Source organism: Mesoplodon densirostris, chromosome X, assembly GCF_025265405.1.
Source record: "Mesoplodon densirostris isolate mMesDen1 chromosome X, mMesDen1 primary haplotype, whole genome shotgun sequence".
Lineage (NCBI taxonomy): Eukaryota > Metazoa > Chordata > Mammalia > Artiodactyla > Ziphiidae > Mesoplodon > Mesoplodon densirostris.
The window spans coordinates 58631774-58657580 of record NC_082681.1 but is presented as its reverse complement, the minus strand read 5'-3'; the positions used below and the strand labels follow the sequence as shown (position 1 = coordinate 58657580).

General features: G+C 38.4%; 1 long non-coding RNA gene across 2 annotated transcripts in view; it reads right to left on the bottom strand.

Annotated features, from left to right (window-relative positions):
• Nucleotides 1–7506: 7506 nt before the first annotated feature.
• The window catches only part of LOC132482541 (uncharacterized), a 229899-nt gene continuing 211598 nt past the window's right edge, over nucleotides 7507–25807 (bottom strand). Inside the window, exon 3 of one of the 2 annotated variants that reach the window (XR_009530927.1) lies at nucleotides 7507–8296. This is a non-coding gene — a long non-coding RNA (uncharacterized LOC132482541). Of the gene's footprint in view, nucleotides 8297–23102; nucleotides 23235–25807 lie in introns of those variants that run through there. The other variant, XR_009530926.1, reaches the window with a different exon arrangement.

Sequence of the window (25807 nt, the reverse complement as noted above, 5' to 3'; positions counted from 1 at the left end):
CAGTGTAAAGGGTAGACAGTAAAAAGTAAGTCTCCCCCAGCAAAACAAAGCCTGATACTCATTTTCCTGACTCAGAGACATCGAGTATTATCCGTTTTTATTTGTCCTTTCAAAGATAGTCTATGCATATAAGCACCTGCATAAATATTATATATTACATACATACATACATATATGTGGATATTTCCCTTTTTTACATAAGCAAAAATAGAATATGCCCATTGCTCCTTGCATTTTCACGGAGTGAATTTTCCAAAACATAAATCTGATTAAGTCACTCTCAAACTTAAAAAGCTTCTGATAGTGGCTTCTCATCATCCCCAAGTAAAATTCCAATTCCCAGCACTGAAGGCCCTCCATACTCTGGCCCCAGCCTCTGACTATCACCATTCCCGTTTAGTCCCCTGACCTATAATGTGCCCTTTATTTAGCCACACTCAATGTTTTCTGTTCTGCCTACAAGCAATGCTCTCACATGTCCTTACGTTTGTGCATGCTGCTCCATTTGCACGAAATATTATTTCAATATGTATGTGTGGAATGATTAAATGAATCACCGATTCACTGTGGTCACCTAATGACTATAGTTTGATGTTCCAGTTAAATATTAGTTTTTCTCTTCTGTGTAGTTATCTATCAGTTTTCACAGCTGTGGATGTATGTTTTGAACAGCATCTGCTAATATGTCTAAAACGGCTGTACATTCTCAAGCAAGGTAAGCATAGTGTTTTCAGAGGAAACCAAAGAACCAAGCTAAGTAAAATGACAACTTTAATTTTCTATACAGTACTACTCTTCTAAGAGTACAAGATCCAGGCTCTAAAACAGATGGTTTTTTCACTACTTGCTGTTTTCAGGCGATTCATTTAATTCTGGCTTTCAGTTGTGCCTTGGGTGATTGTTTTGGCTAGAAATCTGATAGGTGAATAAGTGTAGCATTACTCTTCGTTACGTTTTTCAAAATCCTAATATATAGCACACGTGCACAGAAGAAAGGAAAGAAAGGAGCATTCAACCAAACTACCTTTTCTCTGACCTACATGTGGAAATATCATTATGCATTCAAAAACCTGAACACTCATTAACATCCTAGACATTCTATATGCAAAACTAGAGTGAAATATGCAGAACTGCTTACTAGGAATTTGAGGGAAAGATTATCTGATATTTATAGAAACTTATTAAAATAAAATGAAGTTTTCAGCGTTTTGGGATTGTTTTAACTTTGCTCAGATGAAGAAGAAAACAAGGCTTTGAGCTTCTTGAAAGGAAGAAGTTATATATGCATGAAGTATTGATTTATCCTTCTTGATCCAAGGTCTCCCAGAATACCAACATTATGTAGTGCATCTCCACTTGTTCATAATGCATTAAAGGGCATCCTAAATTTTTTCTCATACCTGAAGGCATTTTGAAATGAAGGCTTCTTCAAGTAATATGCCTTTCTTAGAAAATGCCTACTTGTTGGCTCGTCTCTACCACTGTTGTCCATGTTGTGATCTGTTGCAGGCCTACAAAGACTTCTCTGTATCTCTCTACAGACACAACAGATTGTGTATGTGCAGTGGAGTTTCTGTGGAAACTGGTTATTTAAAGACTGGCATGCCTATGTCCATCCTTGTATCTCATCTGTTCAGCCTCAGGGAGTAGACTTCTAACCCCAGTGATCCACTGAAGAGTGTCCTGAAGAGAGCTCAATTATATTTATGGAGTACGTTTCATTCTGACATCTCTTCAGTGCCCTGTAAAATGGGGAACATCTACCAACCTGTCAACTTTCAACTGTCCCTTGGATTAAAGAAGAGACTACCTTAAAGACTTTGGTACCTTAGCTGCTTGGTAGGATAGGTAGAAACTATTTGAAACCCTCTACCCTGAACATTTCAAAGGACCCGAGCTATAACTGTTTCTGAGTTACTACATGGTAAACAAATGCATTATGGCGGTGCAAGCACTACCATTAGAAAGCCTGACTCAGAACAAATTGTCATATAACATATGTGTGTATCTTATCCAATTGTGGCAATGAGAAAACTATGCCCACATGACATATGTTTGAATTGGCAGCCAGTTTGTGGCATGCTGGGTAAATGATTGAAAAGGAATGGGGAAAAGGCATCTAGGTTAAATTACATGATATTCCTTTCACTGGCTTTTCTACACCAGTATAGGAGAACTCAAGGCAAAAATTACTGATTGTGTTATGTTTCTTGACTACATAGCCAGGCAAAGGCTTCATGGGGGAGGTGGCATTTGATCTGATCCTCGACAGGAACATAAAATATCAATAGGTGCAGTTGGCAGGAAAGTATTCTGGGTTGTGGGAATAATAACAACAACAATAAAATGAAATGATTGTCGAGAGCTCACTATCTGGCAGGAATTTTTCTAAACACATCATATGTTTAGCTCATTTCATTTTCACAGCAACCCTATGTGGTAGGCATTAACATTATCTACTTTATAGATGAGGAAAATGATCTACAGAAAAATCAGGAAGATGAAATAACCTGCTTAAGGCCATGCCACTTGTAAACATTAGAGCTGAGATTCAAAATAAGGTAATCTGACCATAGAATCCATATCCTTAACTGCTCCCTCAAAGTAAATGAGTAAAGAAGCAGTAGTGGAGAAATATAACAATGTGTTTGGAGCATGTCAAGTATTCTGGAGCTACTGGGGCATAGCATATGATAGAATTAATTGTAAATAATAAGAGAAGAAGCTAGAATAGTCTGAGACCAGATTACCAAAGACTTGAAAAATTATGCTAAGGAATTTTTAGTTCATTATAGAAGTAATGATTGGAGTAAGATTAGGGAATGATACTGACCTTTTAGGATTAAGTGACATAATGCAACCTACTTTGGCAATATAATCTTAACTATACCATTTAGAGTTAAAGGCATGCAGGCAAGAGAGACAAGAGCTGGAGGCGATGAACGTGATGCCCCTTCTATGAGATTTGCCACCTTAGATAAGTGGAGAGATGGAGAATGAATGATACATTCGATTTTTGGTGCTAGAATGGAGTGTATTAGAGGAATATGAAACATTTCAAAGCCCATAACCCAATCCAAGTCCCTAACCATAATGTTATTTATATTGGAACCATTTCTGAATTTTCCCAGCAAAGAGATACCAGGTAGGTTTTCTCATGTCATAATTAAAATAACTAATGTAAATTATAATAGTGCTTAAGAAGTTACTTGTGTATGACAGAAAGTTAATACTCTGTGAGGACTTAAAAAATAAGACCTTATGATGACTTACTTGAAGGCTATATACACTATTTTAGAGCCTTATATTTCTCACACTGCATTCAAGGGCACCATTTAATGCATTACCACATTACTTCAGCAGTAAACTAAATGTTATCCTAATGGTCTAAAACTTTTATCTCCTAAAGTCTGACTTCCTATAAGAGAATGACTTAGGTTTGGAAAGAATCTGGCACAACTAGTTGCTTATTGCTTAAGAGTACTAAATTGCATCTTAGAAGTCTGAATTACTACCATGAAAAATGCAGTGTACCTAGAATGAGGAAATCATTTTATTCTGAGTCCAAGAGGCAGTTCAGCATAATGGTTAAAAGTACAGTATCTGGGCCACACTGATTGGATTCAAATTTCAGCTTCACCACTAACTTTTGATCATGGCCAACTTACTTAACAACTCTGTGCCTCAGTATTATCACTTGTAAAATAGAGATACTAACATCACCAACTTCAAATAGTGAAGATTATGTGAGTTAAGGCATGCAAATCTAAAGCTCTTAGTATATTGCCTGGAATATACATAATTCAGTAAATGGTAGCTATTATTCTAAGAATATTATATGAAGTGGAGTATGTACATCAAGAGCTACAATTTTCATATTATTTCCCATTAAGTCATTATGTTGTCTTTGTGTTAATTAGAAGAGCCAACATACAAACTTTTCATATAATGGCTGCCTCATTTTCTTTTAATTTCTAATTTGCCTTGTGTCAGAATGAGAAGCACTGCTAAATATCCTATGTGCTGTAAGAGTGAATAAAATCTTGGCTCTATCACTTACTAGTGACGGGAAAGTGACAGATTAGAAGCTTCCATTCAGAATTTACTGGCTTGTCCCTAATTATTCTCAACATCTGTGGTATATGCTTCTGTTATGAATGCTGCTGCTGATTAATTTGCCTACAGGAATCTAGTTGATAAACTACTCATAAAGAAAGTAGGGGAAAAATTGGTAGGCAAAGAAGGAAAACTGTGCATGGCATGATTTTTTCTTTACTGCAGACTGATAGACATTCCATAATTATTTCTGGTCTAGAGTTTTATTGCAATATATAAGCTTCCCCATGGACATATTTGACAGGGATCAGAATTTCTTCCTTCCCCTGTGGGAGGCAATGTAAGTTTTGACACTTGCAAAAAGTGATAAAATTGAACAACACAGTTCAATGCCATAGGTTTTTTCCCCTGTGACCAGAGTTCCAGTTACCTAACACCTTCCTTGTAAAGCTCACTGCAAAGAATCTAGGAGATGGAGGATGGAGGATGCAGTAAGGTGTGCAAGGGAAAATGATCTTCAGTTCTAAGAGGGGAGTAGACATTGTTGTATACAGTATGAATGGGAACATATTGAGAGACCTGGTTTGGTAGATTTACAATGATTAGGCTGAAGCATTACCCCTTGAGACCATGATAGCCTCACTGGATGTTCATTGGAGATGCTGGCCTTTAGTGTTATAACTTTTTATCTTAGCAAACCTCAAAATGTGAGAAGAAATAAAAGAAAGAGGGAGAGAAAATAAGCTATTGATTTTCCCATGTTGTCTTAACCCAGAGCCTAATTGAAGGGCAGTATATGTATCCACCTCAAAGACTGATTTTTGGATAGGCATCATGGTTTCCTGACACACAAGTCAAAAGAGGCTCCTGGATATTCTACAGATGCTATCAAAAAGAAAAAATATTTCAGCTGATGCAAACAGTCTCTTAGGAAAATCAGACTTAAAGAACATAAACTACAAAATAATCTGGTTGCTTATCAAGAGCCCAAATAAAAGAGGGGTATCTTGACTGGGTCGGTAGATTGAATACAGGGAAGAGGGGGAGACTTTGAGTGTTCTGTTTGTCATTAATCCATAACTGAACCTAAAAAGTGTATTTGTATCTCAGGTGACTAACACTTACTTCTCTCTTCAGTTCATCCTGTTCTGTAGTAGTAAATGCATATGTTATCTTCATCTTTTTCACACTACATAGTGGTAAAACTCATGTTAAAAAATCTGACTTATTATGAGGCACATAGAGTAAATAGAAGGAAAAGAAAAACAAGATGATTCCCTGATTCACCGCAATTTCTCCCTCCCTCTTACCCACAGCTCCATCGGCTTTTATGTATATATTCAGGTATACAAATACTGTCCACGGAGTCCCTGCCTCACAGTGTCTCATGAAAGAGACTTGGAGAACTACTTTGTAAGAACAAGGGATGAGAAAAGTCCAGCTCATGTCTGGCTTGTATGCTTCATGTACAGGCCCAATTTCTGATCAGAGCATACTACAAATTGGCAAGAAAATATGGAATGATTATAAATGGGCACAAAGTTTCTTTTGGGAATGATGGAAATCTTCTAAAATTAGACTCAAATGACAGGTGCATAACACTGTAAATATACTAAAATTCATTAAATTGTACACTTATAATGGGTGAATTTTATGATTTGTATAATATACCTCAATAGCAGTTAAAAAAAAAAAGGATTGGCAAGAACTACTTTTTGGACAAATCCACACTATGCTAAAAACCTGGATGAAAATTTAAAAGTAGAATTCACATATGGATGTCATATCTATCAATACAACAACAGTTCTCAAATTTCTGGATTGTGAACTACTCTGGTAGGAGAAAAGGTCCTATATCTCCCCACCACCACCTCCCAACTCCACTCAGTTCTCTAATTTATTATTGTAAAGAAAACTATACCAAAACCCCTACCTGGAGATGGTGGCAGTTGCAGCAATAGGGTGACTGCTGTCTGATTCTTTTACATGAGGCTTAACTTAAAACTTTTAGCAGTAAAGTGTCTCTGCAGTTAGGCCTCTTTTATTCTTTTCTCTCTTCTGCTTCAGCATTTCCTCTAGATTCTAATACATCTTGCCTGTGCTTTTTGACTAGCCTGGTGTCCAGCTGAAGATCATTGAATATTCTAATCTACTGATCTACAGTACACAAAATGTTTTATATTTTCCAAACAGCTGCTGTTTGACTACAGTGTTTTAAACTTCTCACTCAACGTCAAAGATGTACCTCTCTTTCTTTGTATCGCAGAACCTAATAACTGCTCTGGCCAAGAAGGGTAAATAACAAACATAACATTCACTTCACCTTAGATAAAAAATAGTTTCTAACCTCTAAACCAGATTATTAAAAAAAAAAATCTGAAAGGAAACAGTTGGCAGATTGATATGGATGTAGAATGAATTTGGCCTTGCAAGTGGACCCTATCAATATAGTGTTGTGACCTGCATTGAATTAGGCTGAGCTCCACAATTTGGGGGTGGGGGAGTAGGGTGGATTATCACATCATTTCATATTTGTTTTCAGAATTCATGTATTATCCGGCTTTAGTGATAGAGATGATTTCAGTTGCTTTATACACTTAAGAAATTTGAAAGTGGCTCCTAAAATTTCCATGAGTACACCTCAAGTCTTTTGTATAATCCAGGGTAATTTAACGCTGGAATGATTTACCCTTGCATTATCATGTGCAGGAATACTTCTTGGCTCTGAATTCAGAATCCCTAATCTGTCCTTCATCCTTATACATTTGCAACCTCATATCTAAAGTTCTTATGAAGCACCAAACATTCCTCTGTTCTACCTTTTCAAACCATTCTCTGTAAAATAATGTATGTACGTTTCATCTCCCTTAACTTCCAGATCTGTGTTGTTTTCTAGCTATTTCTTTCATGTGGAATCCTTTCTTTCTCTGCATTAATTTACGGCCTTCACCTTTAAGACCCAGCCAAAAGTTTTCTCCTCTAACAGGACTTTTCTGATCGGTTCACTTGCCGTTCATGTAGGAATACAAATTCTGGTGTTAGCATCATATCTCAGAGATTTTATTAGTTGGCTAAAGTCAACCTAAAAGGGATTTCTCCTTGAGGGCAATTTATCAGTTTTTTTTCATAACTCCACAAAGTCTTAAAACATTTGTTAATCAGCTTTAAAGTAAAAAAGGAACAACCCCATCCTATTGATAAACATGTTATATTTGGTTAATTGTTCAGTTATTCTAACTTGTAAAAAATAAACCTTGTTACAACTGTGTTGGGTCCATGCTCTTTCTTGAGAAGGCATAAAATTGACTTCTGCTGGGCAAATATATTGAAAGACTTGATGGATCAAGTGGTCTGAATTGGTATACTAAATCCCTAATGAGTATGAGAATAAAAATAACAAAGTTTTGTAAAATTTTGAAAATAAGTAAGAGTGGCAAAAGTATTTCTATCTCATTAGGATAAAAGGGTATAAGGGTCTTGTTCAGAAATCACTGAGATGCTCTATCTCCACATCTTCAAAACAAGTGATAAAGGGCAAAAAATCCCAAAGCTTTAGTTCTCATTTAGATTGTACTGTGTGCCCGCCTGCTTGCTTTCTTTTCTTCCTTCCTTCCTTCTTTCCTTCCTTCCTTCCTTCCTTCCTTCTCTCTATGTTTCCATCCATTCTTCCTTTTTTCCTTTCATAAAACACTTTTTATTTTACCTCCTCTAAATTGGTCAGCATACATTCCCCTAAGAAGGAATACAAGGTACCAGGAAAGAGCAGCAGATTGTGTCAAGGGCCACTGCCTAATTTTCATTTGATACACACATTTGTTCCAGTGTTTATTTTCATGTATCGATCAACAGCTAAAGTCCTACTTAACAATTAGGTTTTCATAGATGTGACATACTTTGTAGACAACCAAAGGAGTAACTTATTGTTTGAATTTGTTTTTCTTTTATCAGTGCTATTTATCATTATTTTAATAGTGAAAACGCCAAATATAAGTAAAGTTCATTGGTATTTACTTGAATTTCCTGTTAAATATTTTCCTTGTCCAGTTTAACTTGCTTTTACCTTCACATTTCAGCTTTTAAATCTAGAGATAGGGCTTCCCTTGTGGCGCAGTGGTTGAGAGTCCACCTGCCGATGCAGGGGACGCGGGTTCGTGCCCCGGTCCGGGAAGATCCCACGTGTCGTGGAGCGGCTGGGCCCGTGAGCCATGTCCACTGAGCCTGCGCGTCCGAAGCCTGTGCTCTGCAACAGGAGAGGCCACAGCAGTGAGAGGCCCGCATACCACACACACACACAAAAAAAATCTAGAGATAAAGTATTAGTGCAGGGCATAAGGGTTTCTTATCTGTAATCCATCAGGAAACAGCCAGTGATTATATCCAAAAGTTCCCCTTTCTATTTTCTGAGATGCTACCTCATCTCTCCTGCTATATTGGGGGAAAACGACCAAACCAAGAGTCATAGTTTCTTCTAGGTCTACTATCATAGAGATGGTCATACCAGTCAGACAATCAAAAAAGTGATATTTTGCTGATCTCAACTCTGTTTCAAAAATCTTTTGGAACCAGCCAGGTCACTAATGGCTGAGAGGGTTATACATCTGTGAAACTTACATTTAAGATAATTTTCCTTCTACAAGGATGCTATCATCCTCTCTTATCAATCATACTAACCTTATAACCTTCCATTTCCAACTTTTAAAAATTACAATTGAGTATTTATTTTTATTGTTGGATGGGTGAGCATGCTAGATCTGTAGAAAGACTTTAGTTAGTGAATCAGATTTAGGAACCAAAGAAATGTCTGCCTTTTTCCCTATAGCACCTGACAGTCCTACCATCAGAGCAATTCATTTAGGTTAGGGCAGTGTCTTAAGAAATTCCCAATTTAAGTAAAAGTGTATTGCCTACAAAGAATAAAACCATTAGCAGTTACTAAAGTGTCTGCATAGGTTATCTAGCAGTAGCAATGGGAAACGTCAGAAAATCTTGGAAGGAGAGGAACTGCTACATTTTTATGAGGGAGAGGAAAGCAAGTCTTTACTGTGCAGGAAAAGTAGATTTGTACTGAATTCCCTGTGAGAGCCTCTCGGTAATATGAGGACACAGACGTCTAGATAAGACAAGCAAAAGTAAGAAGGGAGATTTATGTATATAAGAGGGAGAAGGGAGCCAAAGATAACCCTCAAAACTTAGCTTGGAGCCAGCTTTGGTCTACAATAGGAAACTTGGAAGTGATATATATATATATATATATATATATATATATATATATATATATATATATATATCACGTGTGTTTGTGTGTGCCTGTGTATGCATGTGTGCACATGTGCACACATATGCATGTGTGTATGGATGCATGACTGTCTACATTTTTAAAGTGTTCTGCATTTCAAATAATATAGCATAGAAGGACTGATAATTGACACAGAGATTTTAAAGTAAAACAATCTTTGGAACCAGGCTAGAAACAAAGAAGGCTTGTAAGTGGTCAATACCATTTCACCAATCAAAGGCCTAAGGAAAGTGCTAAAACAATTTACAGAAAACAAGATTAAAAAAGATAAAAAAAAAACAAGATAAAAGTGTGCCTTAACACCTATATGGCTGTTTCTGGCTTTATTACATGTTAGCAGCTCCAGTTTTGCACTGGGACCTTTGATAGCATAAAAAGTTCATATCTCTCTTGATCTTCAGTGGTTAAAAAGAAGTGTACAGTTGTACTCTGTGTAACAAGAACATCTTTAACCATTCCTTAACACTGTTAACAGTGGTACATAACTTATGCTCTGGTCAAGGAGAATTTTAGTCATTTGTAGAAAGAATTAATTGAGTAGAATAGTATTTCTGAAGTAACTTAGATTCAGCCAAGTGGACTAAAGAATAAAACTTTGTATCAAGCAGAGTGTTTTCCAAACTGGAAAAGGTAGAACAAAAACTGGGGAGAAGAAATTAAAACCCAATGACCAAGGAGGTTATCATGAGAGAGCACTAAGTTTACTGTAACTAAGTTTAAATCTCCAGGCTCAGATGATTTCATCCCTTTCAAGAAAGAAGGGAGTGAAATTACCAAGGTTAAATTAATTGATTTAATTGTAATAAATATATAGAGTCTAGTATCTAGGTTCTTCATATGATGTATTGTGCCCTCCTCCAAATTCATATGTTGAAGCCCCAACCCCCACTGTGATGCTATTTGGAGAAGGAGCCCTTGGAATATAATTTGGTTTAGATGAGGTCATGAGGCTGGGGCCCTCATGATGGGATTAGTGCCCTAATAGGAAGAGATACCAAAGAGCTTGCTTTCTCCCTTTCTCCTTGCCATGTAAGGACACAGTGAGAAGGCAGCCATCTATAAGCCAGGAAGAGAGTCTCAACCACACACAGACCATACTGGCACCTTGATCTTAGACATCTGGCCTCCACAACTGTGAGAAAATCAATTTTTATTGTTTAAGCCACTTAGTATATGGTATTTTGATATGGCAACTTAAGTTTGCTAAGACAGGGAGACCTGATTAATAGTCAGTAAAAAAAGAATTTAGGACTTTTAGTTTACTAAAAAGACTGACTGACATATTAAAATGTGATATGGCCAACCAGAAGTAAATGCTGAGTTAGGCTGCAATAATGAAAGTGTAGATTCCCTTATGAGAACAATAACAACAGGTGATAATGTTCTTTTACTCTAGGGAGGCAACTTCTTCAATGTTATACTAAATTCAGGGAACTTAATTTGAAAGGGGAATGTTACAAAGCAGTATCCAAAAGAGGATGGCCAACGTTATAAGAGTGGGCAGGGTAAAAAATAAAGCAGGACCTGATGGAGACTGGGTATAAGGTCCATCATGTTGTACAATGACAGGGAGACAGAATTCACAATGATTTTATAACTTTAGGTGAGAGGAGGAGATATACCATACAATCTCCAAGGTCCCTTCTAATCTCATTTTCATGGTTCTATAACTGTGCTCCTGCGTGTGGTAGTGAGCTTTTGAATTGAAGCTGGATTAACCACCCATCAGGGATACTGTAGAGAACTTTCTCACAGTGGGTTAGAGCTTGGACTATAGAATCTTTAAAGTCTCGCATATTTAATCACATACTTAAGAGTATGTGATTCTGAGTCTAACACTCCATAAAAACATGTTAAAGTAAATGAACATTTTCAAAGCAAAAAACTGCTATCAAATTACAGTGGTCTGTCCAATATATAATTAAATGTTGAAGCCTTGGTACCCAACACAAAGGAAGTAAAGATTGAGCCTTCAAGACGCGGAGATCACCTTCCTCCCCACGGATACACCAGAAATACAGCTACACGTGGAACAACTCCTACAGAACACCTACTGAACCCTGGCAGAAGACCCCAGACCTCCCGGGAGGCAAGAAACTCCCCACATACCTGGGTGGGGCGGGGCGGAGGGATTCCCGCACGGAGGAGCAGTGCCGAGCGGCGCTCACCGGCCCGAGAGGATTGTCTGCTCCCCCGCCGGGGCGGGCGGCGCTGGAGCTGAGGCTCGGACTTCGGTCGGAGCGCAGGGAGAGGACTGGGGCTGGCGGTGAGAGCTCAGCCTGAAGGGGGCTGGTGTGCCACAGCTGGCCGGGAGGGAATCCGGGAGAACTCTGGAGCTGCCGAAGAGGCAGGAGACTTTTTCTTCCCTCTTGGTTTCCTGGTGCGCGAGGAGAGGGGATTGAGAGCGCCGCGTGGGGGAGCTCCAGAGACGGGCGCGAGTCGCGGCTGAGGGCGCGGAGCCCAGAGGCGGGCGTGGGACGCTGGGGCTGCTGCTGCCGCCGCCAGGGGGCCTGTGTGCGAGCGCGGGTCACTGTCCACACCGCCCTTCCGGGAGCCTGTGCAGCCTGCCACTGCCGGGGTCCCGGGATCCAGGGGCGGCTTCCCTGGGAGAACGCACAGCGCGCTTCGGGCTGCTGCAACGTCGCGCCGACCTCTGCCGCTGCAGGCTCGACCCGCACTCCATGCCCCTCCCTCCCGCCCGGCCTGAGTGAGCCGGAGCCCCCGAAGAGGCTGCTCCTTTAACCCTGTCCTGTCTGAGCGAAGAACAGACGCCCTCCGGTGACCTACACGCAGAGGCGGGGCCAAATCCAAAGTTGAGACCGAGGAGCTGTGAGAACAAAGAAGAGAAAGGGAAACCTCTCCCAGCATCCTCAGAAGCAGCGGATTAAAGCTCCACAATCAACTTGATGTACCCTGCATCTGTGGAATACAGGAATAGACAACAAATCATCCCAAATTGAGGAGCCAGGAGTCAGTGCTGTGCCTCTGAGGTGGGAGAGCCAACTTCAGGACACTGGTCCACAAGAGACCTCCCAGCTCCACACAATATCAAACGGCGAAAATCTTCCAGAGATCTCCATCTCAACAGCAGCACCCAGCTTCACTCAACGACAAGCAAGCTATAGTGCTGGACACCCTATGTCAAACAACTAGCAAGACAGGAACACAATGCCACCCATTAGCAGAGAGGTGGCCTAAAATCATAAAAAGTCCGCAGACACCCCAAAACACACCACCAGACGTGGACCTGCCCACCAGAAAGACAAGATCCAGCCTCATCCACCAGAACACAGGCAGTAGTCCCCTCCACCAGGAAGCCTACACAACCCACTAAACCAACCTTAGCCACTGGGGACAGACACCAAAAACAACGGGAACTACGAACCTGCAGCCTGCAAAAAGGAGACCCCAAACACAGTAACATAAGCAAAATGAGAAGACAGAAAAACACACAGCAGGTGAAGGAGCAAGATAAACACCCACCAGACCTAACAAATGAAGAGGAAATAGGCAGTCTACCTGAAAATGAATTCAGAATAATGATAGTAAAGATGATCCAAAATCTTGGAAATAGAATAGACAAAATGCAAGAAACAGTTAACAAGGACCTAGAAGAACTAAAGATGAATCAAGCATCAATTAAAAACACAATACATGAAATAAAAAATACTCTAGATGGTATCAATAGCAGAATAACTGAGGCAGAAGAACGGATAAGTGAGGTGGAAGATAAAATAGTGGAAATAACTGCTGCACAGCAAAATAAAGAAAAAAGAATGAAAAGAACAGAGGACAGTCTCAGAGACCTCTGGGACAACATTAAACACACCAACATTCGAATTATAGGGGTTCCAGAAGAAGAAGAGAAAAAGAAAGGGACTGAGAAAATATTTGAAGAGATTATAGTTGAAAACTTCCCTAATATGGGAAAGGAAATAGTTAATCAAGTCCAGGAGGCACAGAGAGTCCCATACAGAATAAATCCAAGGAGAAATACACCAAGACACATATTAATCAAACTGTCAAAAATTAAACACAAAGAAATCATATTAAAAGCAGCAAGGCAAAAACAACAAATAACACACAAGGGAATCCCCATCAGGATAACAGCTGATCTCTCAGCAGAAACTCTACAAGCCAGAAGGGAGTGGCAGGACATAATTAAAGTGATGAAGGAGAAAAACCTGCAACCAAGATTACTCTACCCAGCAAGGATCTCATTCAGATTTGATGGAGAAATTAAAACGTTTACAGACAAGCAAAAGCTGAGAGAGTTCAGCACCACCAAACCAGCTTTACAACAAATGCTAAAGGAACTTCTCTAGGCAAGAAACACAACAGAAGGAAAAGACCTACAATAACGAACCCAAAACAATTAAGAAAATGGGAATAGGAACATACATATCAATAATTACCTTAAATGTAAATGGACTAAATGCTCCCACCAAAAGACACAGACTGGCTGAATGGATACAAAAACAAGACCCATATATATGCTGTCTACAAGAGACCCACTTCAGACCTAGAGACACATACAGACTGAAAGTAAGGGGATGGAAAAAGATATCCCATGCAAATGGAAACCAAAAGAACGCTGGAGTAGCAATTCTCATATCAGACAAAATAGACTTTAAAATAAAGACTACTAGAAGAGACAAAGAAGGACACTACATAATGATCAAGGGATCAATCCAAGAAGAAGATATAATAATTGTAAATATTTATGCACCAAACATAGGAGCACCTCAATACATAAGGGAAATATTAACAGCCATAAAAGGAGACATCGACAGTAACACAATCATAGTAGGGGACTTTAACACCCCACTTTCACCAAGGGACAGGTCATCCAAAATGAAAATAAATAAGGAAACACAAGCTTTAAATGATACATTAAACAAGATGGACTTAATTGATATTTATAGGACATTTCATCCAAAAACAACAGAATACACATTTTTCTCAAGTGCTCATGGAACATTCTCCAGGATAGATCATATCTTGGGTCACAAATCAAGCCTTGGTAAATTTAAGAAAATTGAAATTGTATGAAGTATCTTTTCCGACCACAATGCTATGAGACTAGATATCAATTACAGGAAAAGAGCTGTAAAACATACAAACACATGGAGGCTAAACAATACACTACTTAATAACGAAGTGATCACTGAAGAAATCAAAGAGGAAATTAAAAAATACCTAGAAACAAATGACAATGGAGACACGACGACCCAAAACCTATGGGATGCAGCAAAAGCAGTTCTAAGAGGGAAGTTTACGGCAATACAATCCCACCTTAAGAAACAGGAAACATCTCGAATAAACAACCTAACCTTGCACCTAAAGCAATTAGAGAAAGAAGAACAACAACATCCCAAAGTTAGCAGAAGGAAAGAAATCATAAAAATCAGATCAGAAATAAATGAAAAAGAAATGAAGGAAACGATAGCAAAGATCAATAAAACTAAAAGCTGGTTCTTTGAGAAGATAAACAAAATTGATAAACCATTAGCCAGACTCATCAAGAAAAAAAGGGAGAAGACTCAAATCAATAGAATTAGAAATGAAAAAGGAGAAGTAACAACTGACACTGCAGAAATACAAAAGATCATGAGAGATTACTATAAGCAACTCTATGCCAATAAAATGGACAATCTGGAAGAAATGGACAAATTCTTAGAAATGCACAACCTGCCAAGACTGAATCAGGAAGAAATAGAAAATATGAACAGACCAATCACAAGCACTGAAATTGAAACTGTGATCAAAAATCTTCCGACAAACAAAAGCCCAGGACCAGATGGCTTCACAGGCGAATTCTATCAAGCATTTAGAGAAGAGCTAACACCTATCCTTCTCAGACTCTTCCAAAATATAGCAGAGGGAGGAACACTCCCAAACTCATTCTACGAGGCCACCATCACCTTGATACCAAAACCAGACAAGGATGTCACAAAGAAAGAAAACTACAGGCCAATATCACTGATGAACATAGATGCAAAAATCCTCAACAAAATACTAGCAAACAGAATCCAACAGCACATTAAAAGGATCATACACCATGATCAAGTGGGGTTTATTCCAGGAATGCAAGGATTCTTCAATATACGCAAATGAATCAACGTGATACACCATATTAACAAACTGAAGGAGAAAAACCATATGATCATCTCAATAGATGCAGAGAAAGCTTTTGACAAAATTCAACACCCATTTATGATAAAAACCCTGCAGAAAGTAGGCATAGAGGGAACTTTCCTCAACATAATAAAGGCCATATATGACAAACCCATAGCCAGCATCGTCCTCAATGGTGAAAAATTGAAACCATTTCCACTAAGATCAGGAACAAGACAAGGTTGCCCACTCTCACCACTCTTATTCAACATAGTTTTGGAAGTTTTAGCCACAGCAATCAGAGAAGAAAAGGAAATAAAAGGAATCCAAATCGGAAAAGAAGAAGTAAAGATGTCACTGTTTGCAGATGACATGATACTATACATAGAGAATCCTAAAGATGCTACCAGAAAACTACTAGAGGTAATCAATGAATTTGGTAAAGTTGCAGGATACAAAATTAATGCACAGAAATCTCTGGCATTCCTATATACTAATGATGAAAAATCTGAAAGTGAAATCAAGGAAACACTCCCATTTACCATTGCAACAAAAAGAATAAAATATCTAGGAATAAACCTACCTAAGGAGACAAAAGACCTGTATGCAGAAAATTATAAGACACTGATGAAAGAAATTAAAGATGATACAAATATATGGAGAGATGTACCATGTTCTTGGATTGGAAGAATCAACATTGTGAAAATGACTCTACTACCCAAAGCAATCTACAGATTCAATGCAATCCCTATCAAACTACCAATGGCATTTTTCACAGAACTAGAACAAAAAATTTCACAATTTGTATGGAAACACAAAAGACCCCGAATAGCCAAAGCAATCTTGAGAACGAAAAATGGAGCTGGAGGAATCAGGCTCCTGACTTCAGACTATACTACAAGGCTACAGTAATCAAGACAGTATGGTACTGGCACAAAAACAGAAAGATAGATCAATGGAACAGGATAGAAAGCCCAGAGATAAACCCACGCACATATGGTCACCTTATCTTTGATAAAGGAGGCAGGAATGTACAGTGGAGAAAGGACAGTCTCTTCAATAAGTGGTGCTGGGAAAACTGGACAGGGACATGTAAAAGTATGAGATTAGATCACTCCCTAACACCATACACAAAAATAAGCTCAAAATGGATTAAAGACCTAAATGTAAGTCCAGACACTATCAAACTCCTAGAGGAAAACATAGGCACAACACTCTATGACATAAATCACAGCAAGATCCTTTTTGACCCACCTCCTAGAGAAATGGAAATAAAGACAAAAATAAACACATGGGACCTAATGAAACTTAAAAGCTTTTGCACAGCAAAGGAAACCATAAACAAGACCAAAAGACAACCCTCAGAATGGGAGAAAATATTTGCAAATGAAGCAACTGACAAAGGATTAATCTCCAAAATTTATAAGCAGCTCATGCAGCTCAATAGCAAAAAAACAAACAACCCAATCCAAAAATGGGCAGAAGACCTAAATAGACATTTCTCCACAGAAGATATACAGACAGCCAACAAACACATGAAAGGATGCTCAACATCTTTACTCATTAGAGAAATGCAAATCAAAACTACAATGAGATATCATCTCACACCAGTCAGAATGGCCATCATCAAAAAATCTAGAAACAATAAATGCTGGAGAGGGTGTGGAGAAAAGGGAACACTCTTGCACTGCTGGTGGGAATGTGAATTGGTACAGCCACTATGGAGAACGGTATGGAGGTTCCTTAAAAAACTACAAATAAAACTACCATATGACCCAGCAATCCCACTACTGGGCATATACCCTGAGAAAACTATAATTCAAAAAGAGACATGTACCAAAATGTTCATAGCAGCCCTATTTACAATAGCCCGGAGATGGAAACAACCTAAGTGTCCATCATCGGATGAATGGGTAAAGAAGATGTGGCACATATATACAATGGAATATTACTCAGCCATAAAAAGAAATGAAATTGAGCTATTTGTAATGAGGTGGATGGACCTAGAGTCTGTCATACAGAGTGAAGTAACTCAGAAAGAGAAAGACAAATACTGTATGCTGACACATATATATGGAATTTAAGAAAAAAAAATGTCATGAAGAACATAGGGGTAAGACAGGAATAAAGACACAGACCTACTAGAGCATGGACTTGAGGATATGGGGAGGGGGAAGGGTAAGCTGTGACAAAGTGAAAGAGCGGCATGGACATATATACACTACCAAACGTAAGGTAGATAGCTAGTGGGAAGCAGCCGCATAGCACAGGGAGATCAGCTCGGTTCTTTGTGACCGCCTGGAGGGGTGGGATAGGGAGGGTGGGAGGGAGACGCAAAAGGGAGGGGATATGGGAACATATGTATATGTATAACTGATTAAATTTGTAAAATAAAATTTAAAAAAAAAAAAAAGAAATAAAAGCAATGTTATCATTATAATCATTTCCAATAGTGAAAGTACATAATGAGTGTATAATATATAGGGAGGGAGTTTCCTTCTTTCTGACCATTTCTTACAGACAGAGAATCTCATTGAAACAGTTGTACCACAGCTAACAGGCAAAAACCACATCCTCTGAGGACGAACAGGACGCCAGCTGGAAATTGTCTTGGCCTTCTGGTTTTAACCTGATCTTTTATTGGCTGATTAAACATCTAGATCTGTTTTAAAAAAAAAAAAAAAAAAAAAGAATGAGCCTTCTGAAGAAAAAAATCACCATGATTTCTCTAGTGTTGTGTTTCAGAGTCTGTGCAGTCCTACTAGGACACTTGTCTAGGTTGAGACTGAGGAGGAGGAGAAGCAGAGATGGAAATAGCATAGTTCATCATCTATCACAGTATTTGGGGTTCAAATTGTTGCTATTTCATTGGCTGTGAATCATCAAGCAGTGCTGTGATGGCTCTGACCAATAAAATAACATGAGGCTTCGGATATATGATTTGGGTTCAAATCTCAGATTTAGTAGATACTAGTGATGTAAATTTTAAGCAAATTTAATCTCTACCATTATTATGTATTTTTCAAAAAGAAATAATCAGTGCTATTAATTGAGCATTATTAGGATCCAGGTTGCAATTCATTATTTCACTAATCTGCATAAATACCCTACAAGGTAGGTATAATGGCCCTCATTTTACATGTGTTCACACACAGTTATACAGTCAGTAAATTGTGCAGATAATTTATCAGGCTTATTTGACTGTAATGTCTATACTTTTAGCCTATTTTAATACCCTGCTTCCTGAGCCTTATTTTCCTCATCAGTATAATGAGGAAAGTCCTTTGAAATGGCATGGTGAAGTTAGAAATGCAGTTGTCCCTTGAACAATGCTGGGATCAGCAGTGCCAACCCTCCATGCAGGCAAAAATCCGTGTGTAAGTTATAGTCGGCCCTGGGTATACATGGTTTCTCTGTATCTGCATTTCCACATATTCAGATTAAACCAACCACAGATGGTGTAATACTGTAGTATTTACTGTTGAAGAAAAATTATAAGTGGGCCCTCACAGTTCAAACCTGTGTTGTTCAAGGGTTAACTGTAACTTAAAACATCTAACATACATTAATGGTTATATAGATCATGGCTTTTATTATCAACCCTACCCTTCTAGGCATATATTAGAGAATCAGGCAGTGAGACTCTTCGCTCCTCATTCAAGAAGATGCACTGCTTGGTAATTTCCACAGGAGCCATCTTTAGGGATGGAGAATTTACCCAAAATGTAATATCCTAGTGGGTAAGAAAAATGACTAACAAGATACTAAAGTAATAAAACACTATTTTTGCCTATTACACTTTCCCACACTGACAAAGATTATTTGTGTGTGTGTTGTACACACACACACACACACACACACACACACATTCTAGTGCTGGAAAAAGTGTAGAGAAAAGACACTGCTGGTACTAGAGTTAAATCAAACGATGTTTCTGAAGGGCAACACAACTTCATATATCAAAAGCCTTAAAATTGTCCATACCCTTAACCCAGTAATATTTCTTCTAAAAATGTATCCTCAGAAACTAATCATTTGTGGACAAAACATTATGTACATGAACTTCATTGCAGCATTATTTATAACGCTGATAAATTGAAAACAACCTAAATCTCCAACAGTAAGAGAGCTGCAAAATAATGTATGGTCATGAAACATTATGCAGCTGTCAAAAACATGTTTCCCTGTGCCATGGAAAAATCTTTACAGTATATTCTTAAGTAAAAATACCAGGATACAAACCTACATAGACAATAATCCCAATTTTTGTTAAAGTGTTGTATGTATACACACACACACACACACACACAACCTATACATAGAAAAAAATTTGTAAGGAAATAAACCAAGTGTTAACAATGGTTATCTCATAATGGTGGGATTATTTTTTTTTAATATTCTCACTTACCATTTTCTTGTTATTTTAAAAATGAATCAACTTGCAGTTACCAATAGCACGGGGAAAATCATGAATGGGGGGCCTGATGTCCCAGATTAACAGCTGAAATACACAGGTATTATGTGAGTGTCACTAACCTACCCTGAATATGTGTGACAGCAGGATATTGGACCTCACTGAGTTCTTCCAATACATCAAATGACTTTCCTTTCCAAGGGGAGATGGGTAATGACCTGAAGAGAAAAATCTCTTGCCTCATTTTTTAAAGATGTCACCTGTTCCTGTGTCTTGCCATTAGGTAATATCTAAACATCATTAGGGGCAGTGATACTTCTCTTCTTGAACACCTTGATCGATAAACCTACACATTAACAAAACTTTAAAGGCAAAACAGCCAACCAATTTTCAAGCCTGATTTTCTGCTTAGCGTGTGTGTATGTGTGTGTGTGAAGAGAAAGACAACTCAGCATCTCCATATTTGATCAATTTTCATGACAGGAAAGATTACAATTCAAACAAAACTCAGGTAGAACAAGAAAGCAGAGTATTCTGTTTTATAGCCAGTCAGTGAGGTTATGAGTCAGAGATAGGAGACTGGGCCAAATAGACGATAATTATCTTGGTGTCAAAGCAAGCTCTGAAATTTCTGATATTAAGAGTCCTGTTTTAACCAGATCTCTGTTGTAAAAATGATATTCACTATTTTTCTTACTCTTTTGGTATTTTTAAAGCTTTCTTTTTGAAAATAAGAACTCTTGCCCCAGGAATTTAGGAATTCTGTTTCTAGCAACCTAAATTCCATTATTATAAATCTATAGCTAATTTGTCATTTGGTTTAGTAAGAGACAATTTAAAGGAGCAATGTTTAATGTCAGTACCTAGTATATGAAATCCAGTATGAATTGGCTAATACATTTTGAATTGACTGGCTCATTGATTAGCATCTGCTTTATGATGGATGATATGTTTATGTAAGTTATTGTATTTAAGTTAAATGGAATGAGAGTTTCTGCTTTCCATTTCACAACTTTCTGCAAGAACCCGCAGCTTCCCAGATATATGCCAATTTCATATTCTTCTTCTGTGATTAGAAGCTATATAAATTCATACACACTTTTGGTGGTAAAGTCCTTGGCATTTATAGAAATAAAACGAGATAAATTCATACTCTAAACATTAGCAGATTCTCTCTTTCCTGATGCCTACTAAGGGTCTTTCATCCAATCTCTGCTCCCAGTACCCAAATTGTTCAGGACAGTAATACAGGCTTTTGGATTGAAGTTCTAAATTCCAAGCCTTTTTAGATTCCCAAGTTAAGAAGGAACTCTGAAAATTTAAATTTCACATTTGTTTTATTGTTGATATAAAAGTAATGGACACTCCAGAATTAATTGGACCTCAAAATCCAAATCTATGTAACTCGAAGTATTAACCATTACTGGGATATGTGTAGACAGATGAATTTGACAATTTGGAGCAAATAAAAATTTCCCCTTTAACTCTCTGCTTTATCGAACCAACTTGGGTGAATTGGAAAGTATTAACAATGAATGAGCATAGATATGAAATGTGAATTGTATTAGATATTTGTATTTATCCTGAAAATGTATGCAGGCTCAATCTTAGGGAATGAGAATAGGTCTTACAGAATTTTCAATAGGGAATCTTTATCTTTAGAAGCATTAATAGGAGAAACGGGGAGGGAAAATTTCCCAGTGCTTTCCTGAGGGATAGTATCAGAACTCTGGTCAAAATCACAGCTATTAAGATCTGGGTGTCAGAAGACAGCAGGGTTCAGGAGCACAAATCCAATGTAGATAATTACAGATGCTCCAATGACCCAGTCTCCTCTCAAACCCTTGCTATCACTTACTCTGTCATAAGGAACTAAGGTTCTTCCTGAGAGACCTATGGGCTGTTCATGGATAATAGGGCATACGTAAATAAATAAGATTCATCCTGACAGACTATAATAATCTATAACTGAGAAGAGTTTTTCTTCCCTGTCTGAAGGAGGAAGAGGAAATGAGAAATCACTGAGGACAGAAGACCTAACTTCTCCCAGTTAAAAGACCACAATGTGCTACACATTCCTAACTGCATAATAGGATGTAGTAGAAACAAGTACAATGAATTAGGAGTCAGACTTCAATACAGGTTTTTTTTTTTTTTTTTTTTTTTTAAGCTGTGAGACCATGGGCAAGTCCCTTGACCTCCTTGGACCTTACTATCTCTAAAATAGAGGTTTTTCCGTAGATCCAGGGGTCCCAAACTCAGATGCATGAAAAGGGCAGGCAGGCAATGTAAATCAGATCATGTAATTGTGTCTCCTGTGAGAAAAACAATAGTCTGAGCAAGAGGGAAGGTTATAGCAATTGATGTACTGCATTAGAATCGGATAAACAATAGGGAGTGATAGGAAGTGAGGTAAACTGGAGAGCCCTAGTTTCATTTAAAGAGAACATCCACTACTGACCTCATTTCTCCAATAGATCATTGCTTTGAGACAATACAGGTCCCATTTTGCCAAACCTTCTGATTCTTCAAAAGATACTGGATATCCAGATTTGTATGCAAACTCTCTCACATTTTTTAACATTATCAACTAACGTGAATTACTTTACATCACTGTGCAGGCCAGACAAAGCTTGCCTTGGATTGGCTCTGTCCTGCAGATAGCCAGTTTGCAACCTCTGACTCAGATAACCTGTAAGACTCTATTGTGACATTAATAAGATCCACTTAGAGTTATTTTAAAATTCTGGCCTTAGTTTCTGCCAGTGCCATTTCTCTGTCTAATCTCTTCTCCTTAGTTATACCCCAGCCTCTCCCACTGACCTTTCTTCTTGTGATCACTGTCTTTGATACCACCATAATCCTCTCTGCTTCTTCAGCCAGCCCTGATCCACTAACACTTGAGAAGGCCCAACCCTGCCTACCATTCATGGCCTTCCAGCCATGGCCCTCTCACTCCTGTAACCTAACCATACCTCTCCATCAAACCCTACCCACTATGGCTAGGTTTTAAAATCCTTGAATTACTCAACCTGTGCTTGACTATGTGCCATATTCACCTATGTGAATATGTATGTGACTTTAAATGGAAAGAACAACTTCCTCTTATATGGGAATATTTCCAGACAAGTGAAACTTGAATGGTAGGTATCTTAGTCTATTTGGGTTGCTATAACAAAAATATCATCAAATTGGGTGGCTTATAAACAACAGAAATTTATTTCTCACAGTTCTGGAGGCTGGATGTCAGAGATTAGGGTGCCAGCATGGTCTGGTGAGGGCCCTCTTCTGGATTGCAGATTTCTCATTGTATCCTCACATAGTGGAAGGGCTGAGCCAGCTCTCAGGGGCCTGTTTTATAAGGGCATTAATCACATTCACGTGGACTCCACCCTCATGACATAAGCACCGCCAAAAGGCCCCACCTCTGAATACCATCATATTGGTCATTGGGATTTCAACAAATGAATTTTGGAGGGACACAAACATTCAGAACATAGCCATAGGCTTCTATTACTGGTATCTTCAGATAAAAGCTTTAGTTTATGTTTCATCTGAATATGTACTCTTCTAACGAATGGGTCAGCAAACAAACTAAATCTGGTTGCAGAAAGTGTTTTCAGGGTTTCGAACAATGGTAAAGCATAATTCTTTGGGGATAATTAACATTTTAAATGAGGTATTGCCACGTCTTCCCTGACAGTTTCACAATATTATCATTTGCAAGCAAGGTCAGCATTTTCTTAATACATATTAGTTCAGTCATTGCTTCACCAATAAAATGTTGAAAGACTAAGACTACTCTTTTAAGCTCTATAAACAGAAGTAGCATTCTTATTTATTGTTGTTATGTAGAGACCTAATTTGATGAAACTTAGCTTTGAAATTAAATTCCAGTTTGGAGCAGACATTATTGCAGAGAGGTAGAGAGAACAGTCTTGGTGCCAAATATGAATCACTTTCACCTTAGGCAAGTCATTTAATTTCTCAGCCTTGGTTTCCTCTTTTGTGAAATGAGGATGGTCATTATACTTATGTCATAAGACTGATGTGAGGATCAAAGATGATCATGCTTTTCACAGTGTTCTCACATAGGAAGCACTGTATAAAGGCCCCAAGATATAATCTCGTATCAGCCAGGCCTAATTGAAAATAGACTATATTAGGAAAAAATATAATCCTAATAGTCTATATTGGGGGAAAATGTGTATATGGAGATGAGACCCAGTATATCCTAGGGGAGAATAAGTAGCCAAAAGCAGGATTTCCACTTCAAAGTTTCTACAGAAGCTCCTATTCCTTAGAAATAAAGCCCTACAGGCTTACTAGCCTTCTCTCTGTTCAATAAAATTTCCAAGCCCCTTCACACCACACGTCCATTGCTCCTGCTAATCCTTCTGCAAGCAATATTCAGCCTTGAATCCATACCCTATCACCTTAGCCTGATGATTTCCTACCTTTACTTCAAATCTCAACTTCAATGAACTTGCCCAAGGGATATTTTCCCTGGCCTCCCATTCTTAGGCCCTTCTACTAAATTTTTTCATAGCACCCGGAATTTTTTCTTCACTGAATTTATCAAAGTATGTAACTATATATATTTTATGAGGTTAAAAACTGTCTGTCTCCCCCTTTAAACTGTAACTTCCATGATGCCAGGGACTGTGTCTATATTCCCATCACCTAGCAGAATGCATGACATAATTCTCTTATTCAATATTTATTGAATGAATGAAAGAATGTCAATGGAAGGATTAATTTTAAAAATCCCTAGACGAGGTAATCAAGTTGATTTAAGTTCACACTAAGATCTAAATAACTGTTATTCATTCCTTCCTGAGAGCATGTTTGGATGGCTGGGGAGAGAGCAAAGGAAAGTGGGTGATGCAGTGGAGGAGGAGAGCGTGAAGACAGAGGTAGTAGAAGCTGAACTCAGTATAAGTTTGGCCTCTGCCCCATCAGGTTAGGGCCACCAGGCTGCCCTGATTGACTGAACCACTAAGATGGGCTGCCATCTCACAAGGTGTCATCCTTTCATTTGTAGATCCATTTTAGGTGAGCACACAAAGCAGACACTAAAGTCTGAGAGTTCAAGATTTTAAGATTTGTTTTCCTGAAACTGTCAGCTAAATGGCTCCATGTTTCTCTTCCAAGGCTTATAAACTGACAAGACTGACAAGTTTGCTGTCTTCCATCTTTGAAATGGACATATCTAGTTGGGGAAAGTGTGCTGAATGTGTTTACGTAGGTGACATATTCTTTTTTTAAAACTGAAATAAGTAGACATCAGTGAGTTTATACTGGCAGATTCTCTCCCTAAACTCTAAGCACACAGTGGACCTTTCTGGCACAGTGATCACTCACTCAGTCACTCAAGGATGGGGTGCGAGGGTGAGGCATGTAGCATTCTCTGCCAGGATTTGTGCTTGCAAAAGGCTAATTGCTTTCTTATGGAGGGGTTGACCTTTTCAAATTTTTAAGGCCTGCCATTCTAAGTTTTAAAGTCTCCAATATTTAATTCCCCCAAGTCCTGCCTCTGACCTATATGAAAATGATGCAGCCCGCTCAACCAAGGCATTCTCAGTTGCCTCAGAATAAGAGGCACAGATGGTCTCTCAGGTAGCTAATCCAGTATTATTAAGAGTTTTCTCTGTTAATGAATTGGTCTTGCTGAAAAGCACATAGTTAGGTCTGTTCATGGATGAGGAGCAGAAGCCCTAAAGTACTTCTGCTGCTTCTCTTTTATCAGGCTGTAGTTTTCTGTGGTAGCAGTTGTCTGGGGAAGCTTACTGGGATTGAAGATTTGGTTTGATTTGAATAATTTATTAATAATTTGGAAAAAACTAATTAAATTTGTGTGTGATTCTAAAGTTAGAGCTCCTACAGGGACCCAGAAGAAATAGACGTGCAAAAGGAAGCATTTC